At 38.9% G+C, this 15,990-nt stretch overlaps 1 pseudogene; it reads left to right on the top strand.

The window, feature by feature from the left end:
* Positions 1 to 15,550, top strand: part of LOC149192097 (lecithin-cholesterol acyltransferase-like 1) — a 113,728-nt pseudogene extending 98,178 nt beyond the window's left edge.
* Positions 15,551 to 15,990: the final 440 nt, after the last annotated feature.

Below are 15,990 nucleotides of genomic sequence, written 5' to 3'. Positions count from 1 at the left end.
CCTATAGTAGCGCCTTTTGTCCTCTTTCCAATGCCACCAGTCTGATCCAAATTGGATTCCCCAAAAAAGAGTTATGCACAATCTGTCAAGATGACCTGATTATAGACCTTTCCAGAATAGCGAACTTGTATGAAGTGCCACGTGTCAATTTTTTGACCTATGGATCTGAAAAATGCCCACAAGAAACTACAGTCCATCCTCTTTTGTACCGTCTTACGAAATTTCAATCCAATGCTCAGAAAGAAAGTTATGACTATTTTCCCCAGGTCACCTGTTTTGAATGTAATTCAGGAGTCTGCAAAAAGACCAACTTCCTCAGATCATATCTCCGCAAATATTGCGCGAAAAGATCTGAAATTGGGACCCAAGGTTTAGCGCGTTTTCTTCTCAAATGGGTTTTTTTTGCGACTTCTGAAACGTCATAGAAAAAGAGATATAGCGAAAATTCCACGATGACCTGTTTGGAGCAGCGAAACCCTAGAATCCAAAGCTCTGATACCAAATGTTATGAAACCAGCTCAAGAAAAGATAGAAAAGATAGATCAACGCCTTAGAATTCAGCCTCTTCAAGGGGGAAACCTCCTTTAAATTACATAAATGAACAATTCTTGGATGATACAAATGAAAATACCTCCTTTCTATATATAGGAGTCTAAGGGGTCATAACATAATCAGAGCCGACATAACAATAGTAATGTAAGGGCACAATAATAACAATAGTGGGCTTCTATGGGGCACAAGAGTAACAATAGGGCACAACATGGGTACATCAATATAATAAGTGAGTTGTACTAATAACAATAAGGGGTTACACTAGTAGTATAGGGGCCTAACAGTTATGGTATGTTCTATGCTTAGAGAAGTTTACTTATTTTTATTATTATTATCCACAGATTAGCAATCACATGTACATTAAGTAAAGTGAAGATAGAATATTAAACGATCGATAGAAAACAATCCAAGACAAAAGACACAAGATGTGGTGGCTAGCCAGGGACAAACCCCAATATGGGGAAACCCTTTAATCAAATCTTCTTTTATCTTCAATAATTCAGCAGAGAGAAATAGTACAAAAATTTGATTTGCATTAGCAGCAGCAAACCCTAGATCAACCCTAAACTAGGGCAGACAATATCTTGCAAACCGACCATCGGATTGCCTTGATTCCTTCACCAAAATGTACGGCCTTCTGAGGAGAGTCATTTCCACCTACACCGTAGTTCTGAGAGAGAGTCTGATGGTCAACGCTGGTCAAACTTTCGATCTGCAATTGCAGCCCTAGATTCTGCGTCCTTCCTTCCACACGTGTGAGAGAAGAGTCCCTTTCTGCGCAATAGGAGAAGAGCCTCTTTTCTGCGTAGGAGAGAGAGATATGTGATGAGATGTGAGTGTCGAAATGAGGAAAAGACCTCCTGTATTTATATACAAATTTTGATGTTGAATAGGTGCGTCTGTTGGGCTTCTGAGCCTACATGAGTTGTTTGTCGGCTTGATAATTATTCCATAATCAAAATAAATTCATATCTTCATAAATACTTATCAGAATCGAATTATCTTTAGATCAATCCTCCACCTCTCGATGAGAGGAATCTAGGAAAAATATTATCAGCCATGAATAAGGTGACCCACATGGAGTTTGGCCCTAGTTGTCAATTGTAACACTCCCTCTCAACTAGGGAGAAATTCCTCAGCAATTCTTCTGTCTATCACTACTAATCATCCATCAAATGCACTGCCCTGTATGGCTTGAACCCTGCTCTGCTTTGCTCTATTCTGCCTTGTGTTGATCTGCTCTGCTCTGCTCTATTCTGCTCTCCTCGAATTATGAAGAAGAAGAAGTGATCGAGGATGTATCATACCATCCTCCACTAACTCAAATTCAGTCTCAGAGTGTGTACCACTGGTCCCAAACCAGTCCTCAACCGACCCAAAGTCAGTATCATAGTAGGTACAACTCTTACCACTAGTCCCAGACCAGTACCATTGATCCCAGATCAATGAAGGTCATCCTAGCATAGGGAGTACAGTAGATACAACGATGCATCCATCGGTACTACTATGGTCCCTATCCTCATTTCCTTGCTCATTGATCAGATGAGAGGTACTTCCCATGAGTCCCAAACTGCATGGGTAGGATGCCTCGACAGGAGAAATAATCATCCTATCCACAGGAAAGTGAATCATCTTATCTAGTGGATGCCACGGAGAATTAATCATCCTAGCCCACAGGAGAACGAATCATCATATTCCAAAATCTCCATGGAGAACACATCATCCAGGCCTCATAGGATAACTAATCATCCTGCTACATAATCGTCATGGAGAACACATCATCCTGCTACATAATCGTCATGGAGAACACATCATCCAGACCTCACAGGAGAATTAATCATCCTACTACACAATCATCATGGAGAACACATCATCCAGACCTCATAGGAGAACTGATCATCCTGTTAATAGTCGCCACAGGGTGTCACAGGGAAAGTTTTGACTCTTTTACCCTGTACACGTACACCACCAGGGGATGGTGAGTCACCCTGTGGTCATATCTCATTCCAAGAAGTACCTCGTGCCCCCCCCAGAGCTCCCAGAGCTCAACACATCATATAGGACCCTCATCAGAGGGTCTTTGAATGACACCAAGTCGTTCTCGGAAAGTCAGGAATTTGACCTTCCCTAGGGGCTTTGTCAGAATGTCGGCGACTTGTTCATCTATACCGTTATGTTAGAGCCTTATCGCTCCTCATTGCACCATATCTCGAATATAGTTGTACCTGATATCGATATGCTTGGAGCGATCATGAAATATGGTATTCTCTGACAAACGAATCCCACTTTGGTTATCACACAGGATCACAATGGTATACAATGTAAATCCAAACAGCTCACTGAAGATCTTTCGTAACCAGACTGCCTCACAGGTGGCCATGCTAGCAGCAATATACTCTGCCTCAGTAGTGCTCAAAGCCACCGACTTCTACTTCCTGCTCATCCAGGATATAGAAGAAGATCCCAAGGAGAAACAACACCTAGAAGTGCTCTTACGGTCCACCACATTGCCTACCCAATCAGCATAAGTGTATCCAATTAGTCTCGCATCTCTGGCAGTGTATCTTAACCCATAAGTAATTGTGCCACGAAGATATCTCAATAGATTCTTAGCACCAATCCAATGTATGTGGAGAGGTTCAACCATATGTTGACTCAACGTGTTGACTGTGAAGCATATATCTGGATAGGAGTTCACTAATAACATTAATGCTCCGACGAGTTGACGATACTCGGTGGAATTTCGTAAAACAGGTCCAGCAGCGCTACCGCTTAACTTCTTAAAGTCAAGCTCCATCGGGGTAGTAACAGGCTTGCAGTCCACCATACCGAATCTTTCCAATATCATCACCACATATTTTCCTTGAGATAGTAAAATTTCTCTTGGCTTCTACCAGACTTCAAGTCCTAGGAAATAGTGCATCGGTCCTAGGTCCTTCATTTCAAATTCAAAAGCCAACTCCCTCTTACATTTGTGAATGAGAGTGTCTGCGCCTGTTAGGAAGAGGTCGTCAACATACAGCACGATATGAGAGGTTTTTCATCTTCAACCTTAAAGTAAAGGTTAGGATCAGCTTCACTCCTAGTGAATCCCAGCTTCATCAAGTAGCTATCAATTCTCTCATACCATGCTCGGGGTGCTTGCTTCAGCCCATAAAGGGCCTTCTTCAACCTGCACACATGAGATTTTCGATCATGAATCTCAAATCCTTCAGTTTGCTCCATGTAGACCTCTTCTTTAATCGAACCATGCAGGAATGCAGTCTTAACATCCATCTAGTGTATATTCCATCCTTGTGTAGCCGCAAGGGCAATGATCGAGTGGATGGTGGTATATCTGGAAAGAGGTGCAAATATATTGTCATAGTCTATACCTTCCTTCTGGGAGAAGCCACGAGCAACAAAAGGAGCCTTATACTTTTCCGTACTTCCATCTGCTGCATGATTTATCTTGTAAAGCCATTTAGAAGTGAAAATTGTGTTGTCCTAGGGTCTGGGAACTACTTCCCAGACATCATTCTTCATAATAGACTCATATTCTTCGGTCATATCATCTTTCCATACTTGATGCTTGATGGCATCTGAGAATGATGAAGGCTCATTTTGTATGATCGTGCTCATGATGGTGAGGTATCCCTGATACCTGTTAGGTTTCTTACTTTCACGGAAGGTTCCTTGGGGTGCAATGTGTCCTTCAGCATCATCGAGTAACCCCCTAAGCCAAGAGGGCCTCTTCCTAGAAGAGGAGGGCTCAGGTGGATCAATAGGATCCATGGGTTCATCCACATCGGGCATTGTTACATCATCTTTTTCTTTTGGTTCCCTGGTGTTAGCTTCTTGAGAGCTCCTTAAAGTAGGAAGATTGTTCAACTTGCTGAGAGCCATATCTTCGTCAAAGGTGACATCATGACTAATAATGACTTCCCTTTGACTGGCTACATAGATTCTATAGCCCTTAGTATTTTCACCATAGCCCACGAAGATTCCTTTCTTTCCAAATACATCCAATTTATTCGTTTTCTCTTTCGGCACATGAAAATATATAGGGCTTCCAAAAATTCTAAAATGAGATACGTCAGGTTTCTTACCGGTGAACATTTCTTCAGGAGTATTGGAACCCAATGCTTCATGAGGGCATCAGTTTTGTACATATACGGTAGTGCTTGCAGCTTCGGCCCATAGAAACTTCAGAAGTATTTGATCATGGAGCATGGCATAGACAGCTTCCACAATCATACGGTTCTTCCTTTCCACCACACCATTCGGTTCAGGAGTATATGGTGTAGTAGTCTCCCTCTTAATGCCAACCTCTTTAAAAAAGTCATGAAACTCATTAGATTCATATTCAGTCCCATTATCAGTCCTTAAGATCTTGTTCTTCTTTTCGGTTTGATTATCGCTCAAGGCTTTGAATTGTCGAAACCAAGAGAACACTTCATCCTTATTTTTCAAGAAGCATATCCAAGTCTTTCGAGAATAGTCATTTGTAAAAGTAAGGTAATATGAATACCTCCAAAGGAGTTCACAGGCATCATACCATATATGTCTGAGTGAACCAACTGTAATATATCGAAGGTCTTGCTTTGGCTTGAGGGGAATGGTCCCCTTTTGAGCTTTCCTTCGGCACATCCCGGACATACACCTTCTTTCTCTACTCGGAATTCGGGCATCCCTATCACCATTTTTCTTACATCGGGTAGAGCTTTATAATGAAGGTGGGCAAACCTCTGATGCCAAAGTTTGGACTGAAGAGATGTGTCACAAGACATGACACCTAGCAGACTTCCACAGACCTGATATAATGAATCAACTCGAAACCCAAGAGTAAAGGCATCTTTAACATTGTTTTTCCATATACGTACCTTACCATCGCTGAAGGTCACCTTGTAGCCTTTGTCTTCCATTGCCGAGATGGACACCAAGTTCTTTTTGAGGTCATGTACATATAATACATCCTGTAAGTGGATCGTATTACCTTGATTCAATTTAAGAGAGACATTGCCTACACCTTTCACAGGATATTTCATATTATCTCCAAGGACAATTTCTAGGTTAGTTTCTTTCTCTATCAGATTATGGAGAACTTCTTTGTAACCAGTGAAGTGCCTTGATGCACCACTATCAATAAGCCAATTTCCCAGCAAGTCCAGAGGAGCAGAGGTAGATAGAGCAACTGGAAGATAATATTCATCCTGTTTATTGTCAACAATGTTAGATTCATACCTAGAATTTGTAGCCTTCTTGAATGATTGTCCTCTTCCTTGATTTCCAGCACTTCTTTTACCTCTGCTATTAGATTTTCCATTCCTTTGATTTCCATCGGAGAGATTTTGATCATCGTCCTGGTGAGAGTTCCTTCTATCAGGGCATTCCCTTGCATAGTGACCTGCTTTATCGCAAATGTAACATCATCCTTTTCTTCCACCATTAGGTCCAGCCTTTCTTTTATATTTAGTACCAGAATTATTTCTTTTCTTAGCATGAGAAGAAAAGGCAGCAGGAGTACCTTTAGGCATCGGCATTTCTTGCTCTTCTATCCTTGTTTCTTCTTGAATGCATCTTGCCATTAATTCCTCAAAACTAGGAATTACGTTATTGTTGAGAAGAGTAGTTCTGAACATGTACCATTCGAATGGTAATCCTCCAAGGGTTGAGAGTGCCATTTCCCTATCAATAATAATTTCTCCAATAGATAGGAGATCATTCTTGATCTTGGTGATTCTTAAGAAATATGCTTGCATGCTCTCATCTTTTCCCTTCTTAATTTCCTTTAGCTTATTTCTAAGAAACAAAACTTGATTTGCATCATTAACTTTAAATAAACTCACCAGTCTATCGTAGATTTCCTTGGAGGTGTTCAAATCGAAGATGTAGGCCACCAAATGCTTGTTGATAGAGTCCCGGATGATCTTCTTTATTTTGACTTCTCCGGATTTCCATTTGTTCCTGGCAGCAGCAGGTGCATTTGCTGGAGGCTCAAAAATATTGCCTCTCACATGGTCCAACACTCCCTGATCTTCTAAAGTCAGATCTAGAGACATCTTCTATCCGTGATAGTCAGACTTCTCACGGAGCTTGTCTTCGGCGGGGAAGAGTGTTGAGGACCCCATAGTTCTTTTAGGATAGCCTTGCCAATCTTCTCTTCGGTGATTGCTCTTGCTCTTGCTCGGGATTTGTCTTCACCTCAGCTCTGATACCATGTTAAGTTATGGTATGTTCTATGCTTAGAGCAGTTTACTTCTTTTTATTATTATTATCCTCAAATTAGCAATCACATGTACATTAAGTAAAGTGCAAATAGAACATTAAACGATCGACAGAAAACAAGCCAAGGAAAGAGACACAAGATGTGGCAGCTAGCTAGGGACAAACCCCAATACGGGGAAACCCTTTGATCAAATATTCTTTTATCTTCAATAATTCAATAGAGAGAAATAGTACAAAAATCTTATTTGCATTAGCAGCAGCAAACCTTAGATCAACCCTAAACTAGGGCAGACAATATCTTGCAAACCGTCCGTCGGATTGCCTTGATTCCTTCACTAAAATGTACGGCCTTCTGAGGAGAGTCAGTTCCACCTACAGTGTAGTTCTGAGAGAGAGTCTGATGGTCAACGCTGGTCAAACTTTCGATCTGTAGTTGCAGCCCTAAATTTTGTGTCCTTCCTTCCACACGTGTGAGAGAAGAGTCCCTTTCTGCACAATAGGAGAAGAGCCTCTTTTCTGCGCAGGAGAGAGAGAGAGAGATGTGATGAGATGTGAGTGTCCAAATGAGGAAATTACCTCATGTATTTATATACAAATTTTGATGATGAATAGATGTGTCTGTTGGGCTTCTGAGCCTATATGAGTTGCTAGTCGGCTTGATAATTATTCCATAATCAAAATAAATTCATATCTCCATAAATACTTATCGGAATCGGATGATCTTTAGATCAATCCTACACCTATTGACGAGAGGAATCTAGGAAAAATATTATCAGCCATGAATAAGGTCACCCGCATGGAGTTTGGCCCTAGTTTCCAATTTTAACATATTGCTCTCACCTATCGAATCATATCTAATCCTTTTCTTAGGAGCTACTTTCCTTGCCTGAGGGGTTGTCTATTCTTCCTCCTAGACCTGCAGACCTTTAGTTGGTGGATCCTAGGGTGAACTAGTCTCCGCTACAAGATGTGTCCTTTTTACTGCATTATACTAGTTCTTCACTTTTTCATCTTCTGTTGTGAACATCGATGAATACCCTGTACTATAATCGATCCTTTCATAATTTTGCCTGCACACTCTCCTGGGATCGTATCCATGATGCCTTTAGCAGCAAAGTGCAAGCATTCCAGCTCTTGTATTTCTGTTGTTGTCGCCTTGTGGCTTTTTAACTCATATAATATGATCCTCAATAGGAAGGTGGACCAAGGGGAATTCTTCCTCCTGTGAAGAATTCTTGATAATCCCTTGTCGAAATGATTTTCCACTTCTTGCATGACCACTTTATTGGTCACATATCATGACATGAGATAAGGGGAGGTCCGACTCTCAAAAAATCTAATGTATGTACCCTCAGGATCTGCAAACCAATATGCGATATCCCATAATGACTCCTTCACCTAATCGGGCATGCAAGGACGATTGATCTCGAATATCACTGCAAATAAGTGCTCAGCCAATCTGTCATACACGCCTATGAAGCTTGATTCTGATAACACTCTATAGTGGAAGTAAACTAGGAACTTGTCCTAAGGGGTCCATTTCCAATACATTCTTGGGAACACATACTATGCACAAATTCCATCTAAAGAAATGTAGACATGTAGAATTCTTGCACCTCATTCACCCTGAAAGATGATTTTGCCTACCCCACATGAAGTTGTAACTCAAATGACAATATATTTTCCCAATTGAAGACTCTTCCACGTGTTACAACCATATTGAGCATATATATATATCCATTTTTCCTCAAACACCTCAGCATTCTCACACCCATGCAACCAACAACACGTAGATATTAGATACTGATATACATCTCTAAGGATCTTAGTTGGATAAACTGCGGATGGGCGATGGAAAAACATAGTAGGCTCTCGACACCAATATTTGATAATGTCTCTTGTGTTGAGTTCAACCCATCTAATGTAGAAGTCATCATTTTCATATCCTTTGGGCGTGAGAAACTTATAATACATATGCATACCTTTGCCATAATAAGTGGCAAGTTGACCGCCACTTTCACTACGAAGCACAAGATGGGATTCATCCATATGTGTAATGATCCACTCAATTACTTCTACACAGGGGATGACCGAGAATCTGCATGTGATCCTATGCACCCTGGATCTCTTGATATTGATCTACACTAGTAAGTCCTCCAAGTTTTCAGGAAAAAATTTCTACATGAATGTGTTGTATAAACCACTTCATATAACCTCAATAGTCTTATCAATGAATCATTGTGTGTCTGCATAAATGGGGATGGTTGGCTTGGTAACTTCAATAGGTTCCGTGGTGCTTTCTTTTGAGACTTCTTTGGAGGTCACTTTACAAGGAGGCATGGCTCAAATAGACGATGAAAGAGTGACAATACTTGTAGCTTGAACACCTATTTGTGGCAGCACACTCATAATGAAAAGATTAGCTTAATGCAACCTAACTATGTAGCAATATCTAATCAATCATGTACAAAGATCCATAAAAGTTAATTGAACATGTAAATCTATTAACTACAGCAAAAAATCGTTTTCATGCAAAATTAAATGAGCATGCAATCTAGGAGGGCACACTTTCAAAGCACGAAGGCATGTTAAGGGTCATTCGGGGATTTGCAGTGCGCTAAAGCAAGAGAAAGGGAACCTCAAGGGCACACTGATACACTCTAAAGGGTCAAAGAGATGGTTTTTTGGGCCTTCAGGTCTTCACAATGCACTCATTATCTCATGGAGACAGAGAGGACATACCGGTGCACTCTGAAGATACGAAGGAACATGTCTTCCATCTTTCATCCCTTCAGGGTGCACTCATGTGCTCAAAGATAAGGAAGGTGCATTGGCACATGCAAAAGGGAAAATGAAAGTGCTTCGAGTATTTGTGTTGTGCCCATGAGCTCAAAGGAGGGTGAAATTATTCATGATGAATGAGTGCATTCAAGAGGGAAACTTGGTCATTCTAGGCATAATTTTCAAGGTTGATCAGGCTTCAAGGTCCATAAGTGCACTCAAGATCGGAACTTGGTCATTATGGTCGTAGTGTTCAAGGGTGATCGGGCTTCAATGTCCAGAAGTGTGCTCCACCTAAGGAAAGCTCCATAACGAGTTCAACAACAAGGATTTGTCATAAGAATGAGAAGAAGAAAGATATGCAAGTTTATATGGACCCTATCGCAATCATGGTAGAATGTGAAAGGTTGAAGAATGTGAAGAGTTTCTACATGCGACAACAAATTAATACTCGCAGAATCAAGATTGAACAGAAATATCAGTAAATAAAATTAAAAATAAAGAAACACCAACAAGAAAAGAAAGATTGACAGTGAAATTGTGAAAGGCAATGAAAATATTTGACATGCAAAACTTACTTGTGAAGTGGGTTGATGAAGAATTTTTGGATCCACAACTGTGTGCCCAACCAAGATGAGAATGATTATGCAAATGAATTATTAATTGGGTTAATTTAAAAAAGTTTACATGCAAAATTGCTTCATACGTGATCACCACTTTTCGTCAAATGAAAAGGTTAGTTAATGGAAGTTAAGTGGGATCATGTTTTCTAGGAGTGTGTGCACATGCAACAAAGAGGCAAACGCATGCAACTAAGAAGAGCACATGTATTCAACACGAAGGAGTTTACTCAAAATTAGGGTGTAGTTTCTTAGCATGAAGGAGTTTACTTAGAATTAGGGTGTAGTTTCTCAGCATGAAGGAGTGCACTCCAGGAGGGTGCACTTCTTCGACTCAAAGGAGTGCGCTCAACTCAAGCATGTCTTCATCAACTTGGAGTGCGCTTTTACTTTAAAGATCTATTTTCTCACCTTTTTTCTGTGCTTTTTTGTGCTCCTTCAAGTGTGTGCATGGTATAAAGGCAAGTTTCTATGTCAGGATAAGTGATGAGTTCGCCTAACCATGGACTAGATAACCTAAGTGCTTCTAATGGTTAAGTGATGACACTTAGGAAACATTGACGTAGGAGGATGCGAAACTAGGAAAAAACACACAAATAACAAATCAAACAACATGACAACACTAAGGGGCTTCAAAGGACAGTTTATATAGGCTCCAAAATTGACTTAGGCAAAAATTTTGGAGGGTTGTTGTCGCAGTGACAACACTTGGAAATACATTGGGAGAACCCTAGATTCTCTGAATTGGATTCATTTAAGTGCGAAGTCTCAATTCTCCAGGAAGTATTGATTCAATCCGCGAGTTACCTTATCTACCCACTCTCACTTAGTTAAAGATGTAGTTTTCCCAATTCCATTACTCAGTGTAACAAAACATAAAGCAACCAATATCATTATCCTATCGATGTAAGTAAGGGTAAAATATCACAACAAAATAAAAATAATCAGATTATGAGTTTTACATCTCTGACATTGCTCAACTGCCAGTAGGCCTAGACAGTACCCGGATGGAATCACTTTAGGAACACAAACATTGCTTCACTGCCAGCGAGCTTGGACAATACACTCATGAAGTTGCTTGTTTCACCTCCCTACACAAGAAGCCTTTCTCTTCTTTCACCCATTATTTTTTCTTTCTTTTTCAATAGGAATGTGCATAGGCACTTATTATTTTTCAATGGGCGGAAGAGAGGTCCTGACTTATTGATAGTAGAAGAGGTTTCCCCTTCAAATATAGGTTTAAGACCTCTGATGCTTTTATCACTAAAAATTTTCCCATTATCTTACTCTACTCAGATAGATAAGAAAGAACACACCATTCATAATAGGTTCGAGTGTAGGAATGAGAGCCCTAAATAGATACTTGTATTATGGTTTTCTTATAGCTTCCCAACCGAAGGATCATATTTTCCATCAGAAAATCATTGCCTTGAAAGTGATGTAAACCAAAACACAGAAGAGCGTAATGAATAATCCAAAGGTTGTATGGAACTACAACTTTCCTTACACAAAAGTTTAGCCACATCATCGTGAAGCTCAAAAAAGGCTTTGTTCAAGGACCAATAAAATTGAAAACAAAGGAAAAATGAAAACACCAAACAAGAATGCAATGCATCTAACTAAGTGAAACATATCCTACCCTAAACTAAATAATATAGGGTTGGGTCATGTGAAATGGAGCTTCTAATGCAACCATAGAAGTTGCTCCCGAACATTGGACCATAATATGTAATCTTATAGAATCAAAACAAAAAGAAATGCAGTGAAAAAGAGATACCATGCAAACATGTGCACTGACACATAAAACCAAGAAGTGTAATCAAAATGGTGTATCACACTAAATTTCTCTATCGAATATAATACTTCACAACAACAATAATTACCATACATATGGCCATACAATATTTGATGAAGCGCATGCAAGTACAGGCTATGGGACATGGGTCTGAACTGGTAGAATTATTCCAAGGAATCTGCAATAGGATCATGGAAATAGCCTTGGGGAAAAATCTAACTGGAAAGACTGAATAAGTATAGGTCCATGTCATAAGTGGCATTAACAAGCTAACCACAACCCATGATGTGATGTGAGTGAGATTCTTTGATGGATGATGAAGAAGATTCATTAAAACCCCCTCCCTATTTTCACATCAATAATTAAATATTTCCTTAGGTGGGATGTAGTAGTGGAAGCTCAATATTCAAATTAAACCTTCTTCCCTGAGAGTTGAAAAAAAATATGTGAAGAAAATGGGCATCCCTCGGGAGAGAATTGGCATCCCACGTGATGAAATCAGTGATGAAATTGCACAAGAGAATCATGAACTGGCTGAAATCACAAATAGCGTCATGATGGCAGGAACCTGACATAACCATCAGTGTAGGATGAAGTGTCCTACTCACCTGACTTAAGTTTGAATTCTGAGAAAACACATTCAACTGCTTATCAAGACAAGAGTCATTATGAGATTCAAAAGTTTTAGGGTGATTAGATAGATTTTCGAGATTACCACAAAAATCCTAATCATGTCATCTTCTTGATCAAAAGGAGTTATACCTGAAAAAAAAAAATATATTCGATAATCACATCAGACTCCATTTGAAATTCCTGTGAATCTAAATCTTCTTATAGAAACAAATATTCAACCATGTTACTTGAACAATCATTACCATATAATTCATAGAAAATGAAATTAGCAGGGTCATGGTTGTCCAAGGGTTCAACTTGATTAACGAGTGAAAGATCAACTAAAGGAATATTAAGATTTGAAAATGGTTGATTGATAATATATGACGAATCACCATCAGGGGAAATATGTGAAAGAAAAATCAATTCCTCATCAGAAAATTGATCTTCCGGTTGGGTGATTAATTTAGGTCCAACATAAGGAACATCAAAAGGAGGAGGACATGGGACAAAAAACATATATGGTTCTACCTCAAGATGTTGAAATTATTCTTAATCGGGAGGACATGAAGAGTATGATTCAAAATATTTCCTTGACATCCTAACTAAGAAACGAAACTTCTCATTCAAGAACTATTAGTCCACATCCTCATCTAAAAAATCATAACAATGATGTAGGAATCAATGAGAAAAATGTTCAAGAGATTAATTCAATTTCATTCTAAGTTGATCAATATCATCAATAACATATTGATACTCATATTTGTCAAAGACGTGATGAAGCTTGTTAACAAATTGTTTAAAAGATTAGTGGGTAGAAAATAGCCCTATTGTTCGATGACCATCCAATGTAAGGGTGAACAACCACACGAGGATTTCTTCAGAATAAATGCCACTTGAATAAAAAAATTGAACAAACTCAATTATGTAATCAAGGATGGTTGTTGTACACTTGCCATCAAATTTAAAATGTGACAAGTTATGTAAAAAGTTTGCAGGGATTGAAATATCTAAAGGTTCATAAAAACACCTCGGGATTATGATTTGGGATGAAGTTATCAAAGGTAAGAGACTCAAACATACTTCACAGGATAAACTTGTCATCTAGCCCTCCCTCTAGTGCCAAAAAAGTTGACGTTGTTGGGTGCTTCCAACATTGTAAGGGTATCTCCCCGATGTGAATTCCCAATTAGACCTCACATCATTTGGTGTAGGAGTCCAATCCAGTCATACAGTCGGGCCACCATTGTAAAGGTTTCAAAGATATGCCTTGGTTATGATTACGCACAAGAGAACACAACACCTCTTTGGTGCAGCAAGTATGTGAGCTTTGTGAGACACCCTATGTAAGGTACATGAGAGAACATCCGCAACTGGTAAGGAAAATGAGCCACCAGTTAAAAAAGTAATAGTACTATCCTAAAGGGGGATCCGGGAAGGAAGAGAAAGACTTGTCGAATACTTGCAGGTTAGTCCACATGATAAAAAAAAATCATTAAAACATAACACCCATTCAATAATAACCATATATAAGCAACAAATTAGTTCATTAACTTAGTATGTAATTAAAGCGACATATATAATAAACATAACCAAAATAGTCCAAATATATCTATGATGCATGTATGAAGAAGTGTTGGCTCATAGAGCTTTTGATTCAAAGTGAAAGATCCCAAGTACAATGTTACATGAATGAAACACTATATCCAATAGTGGAACATGAAGCCACAATTTGCTTCTCCAAAGAATGATCTATCTCCTATGTGATACAAGAGAAGCCAAGGCAAGACTCCAAGAATCCAAGCCATTAGCTTGAGTTATGAGGAGTTATTTATAACAAATAACAATGACCTTTGATCTTCCTCGTGACTCTTTGACTTCTATGACTATTCATATTCTATTCATGACTCATTACATTGCATATGTGACTATTCGCATTCCACTTGTGTCCCTTTGACTTCATTACATATCATTTATTACATAAGAAAAATTACATATGAGGCAGTGGCCTAATAAGACAAAAAATTGATAATAAGACAAATGCTCATCAAATTAATAAATCATTAGCTTCCTCATAGATTTCACTTGTAATGTAAGTGTGTCATGCCCCAAACTAGATATTCTTTGGGGATTCCTCTAGTAAATCCCATAAGAATTAGGAGCCAATAGAGGACCTCTCAGAGTAGCATATGGCTTTTACCGGTTCCTAAAGCGATTGGAAAAAGGACTCTTGTTGTTTTTTTTTTTGAATCTAGGATAATAGGTAACTGGTGAGAGTTATCCTGAACAGACCCAAGATCAAATCTAACTGGCTGCCACTATAAACCTAGGCTACGTGCAACAACCTGCAAGCCACACAATAGCAGGAAACTTATGCCTCAACAAGAGCCGAGACATCCTCTATGGGGTCGCCTACTATTCTAGCCAAGACACAACAGGTCAAATATATACTCAATGAGATTTGAACCCTTATCTCGTGGGTTTCACCCAGCGAAACTCACTGCTAAACCCCATATCACTGTATAAAAAGACTCTTGTTGTTACCCAACATAAAAACTATTTAGCTTCATATAAAATATTGTTTATTAGGGACATTGGTTTTCCTAAAGCTATTGCTCCCTATCCGTCTCGAATTCATCCTTTGACAAAACATCTAATGGCTCCAATGGTGCCTGTAACATTAATATTCAGCTCAGGGATTTTGACCCCCGAGACTCTCATTTATGGAGAGCATGGGTTCGATGAACAGCCTGAAATTATTGAAGGTGATGGTAATGGAACCGTCAACTTATGCAACCTCGCAGTTGTTATAACAGATTGGACTGCAATACCAGGTCAACATGTGAAGGTTGTTATGATTCCTCAGATGACACATAACGCCATTCTCACAATTGAGGGAAAGTTCACACAATTGAATATTCTTTGCGGTAATGACCAAGGACTTGAACCCAAATATTTTAATTCTTATGTAGTATGTGCGTAAGTGACTGTGATTTCAAAATCTAAGATATTTTGTAAAGAGAGAAAGACAGGCTTACAATTACACTTGCTATTTGCTAAGGTGTGATGTATAAATTTGTACATAGCTTTGAGCTCCATATCATTTAGCCTATGTCATTTGATGGACTTTGTTTTGATTTGTACATGGTTTGTTTTTGTCTTAAGAATGAAAGAGATGTCAATATTTTAAAATGTGCAGGAAGGGTGGGTGAATATTAATAATGTGGAGGATGTGTTTTTACATAAATATTTTAGATTTGATATTCATCACAAGTTAAATTGAAATCATAATATTAGAAAATGATAGAGCGTAGAAAGTTTATTATGATTTTGAAAGTAAATATAAATTAGTGGATCTTTAGCTATATGATATAAGAAAAACCTTGTTTTTGAGGTTCTCTTATAAAGTTTGGATATAATATC

The sequence above is a fragment of the Pinus tabuliformis genome, chromosome 2_2 (assembly GCF_031772625.1).
Source record: "Pinus tabuliformis cultivar Carrire ecotype Pingquan chromosome 2_2, CPIR1, whole genome shotgun sequence".
Classification (NCBI taxonomy): domain Eukaryota; kingdom Viridiplantae; phylum Streptophyta; class Pinopsida; order Pinales; family Pinaceae; genus Pinus; species Pinus tabuliformis.
Note: the sequence above shows the minus strand (reverse complement) of the source record. Positions and strands in the feature narration are given on the sequence as shown.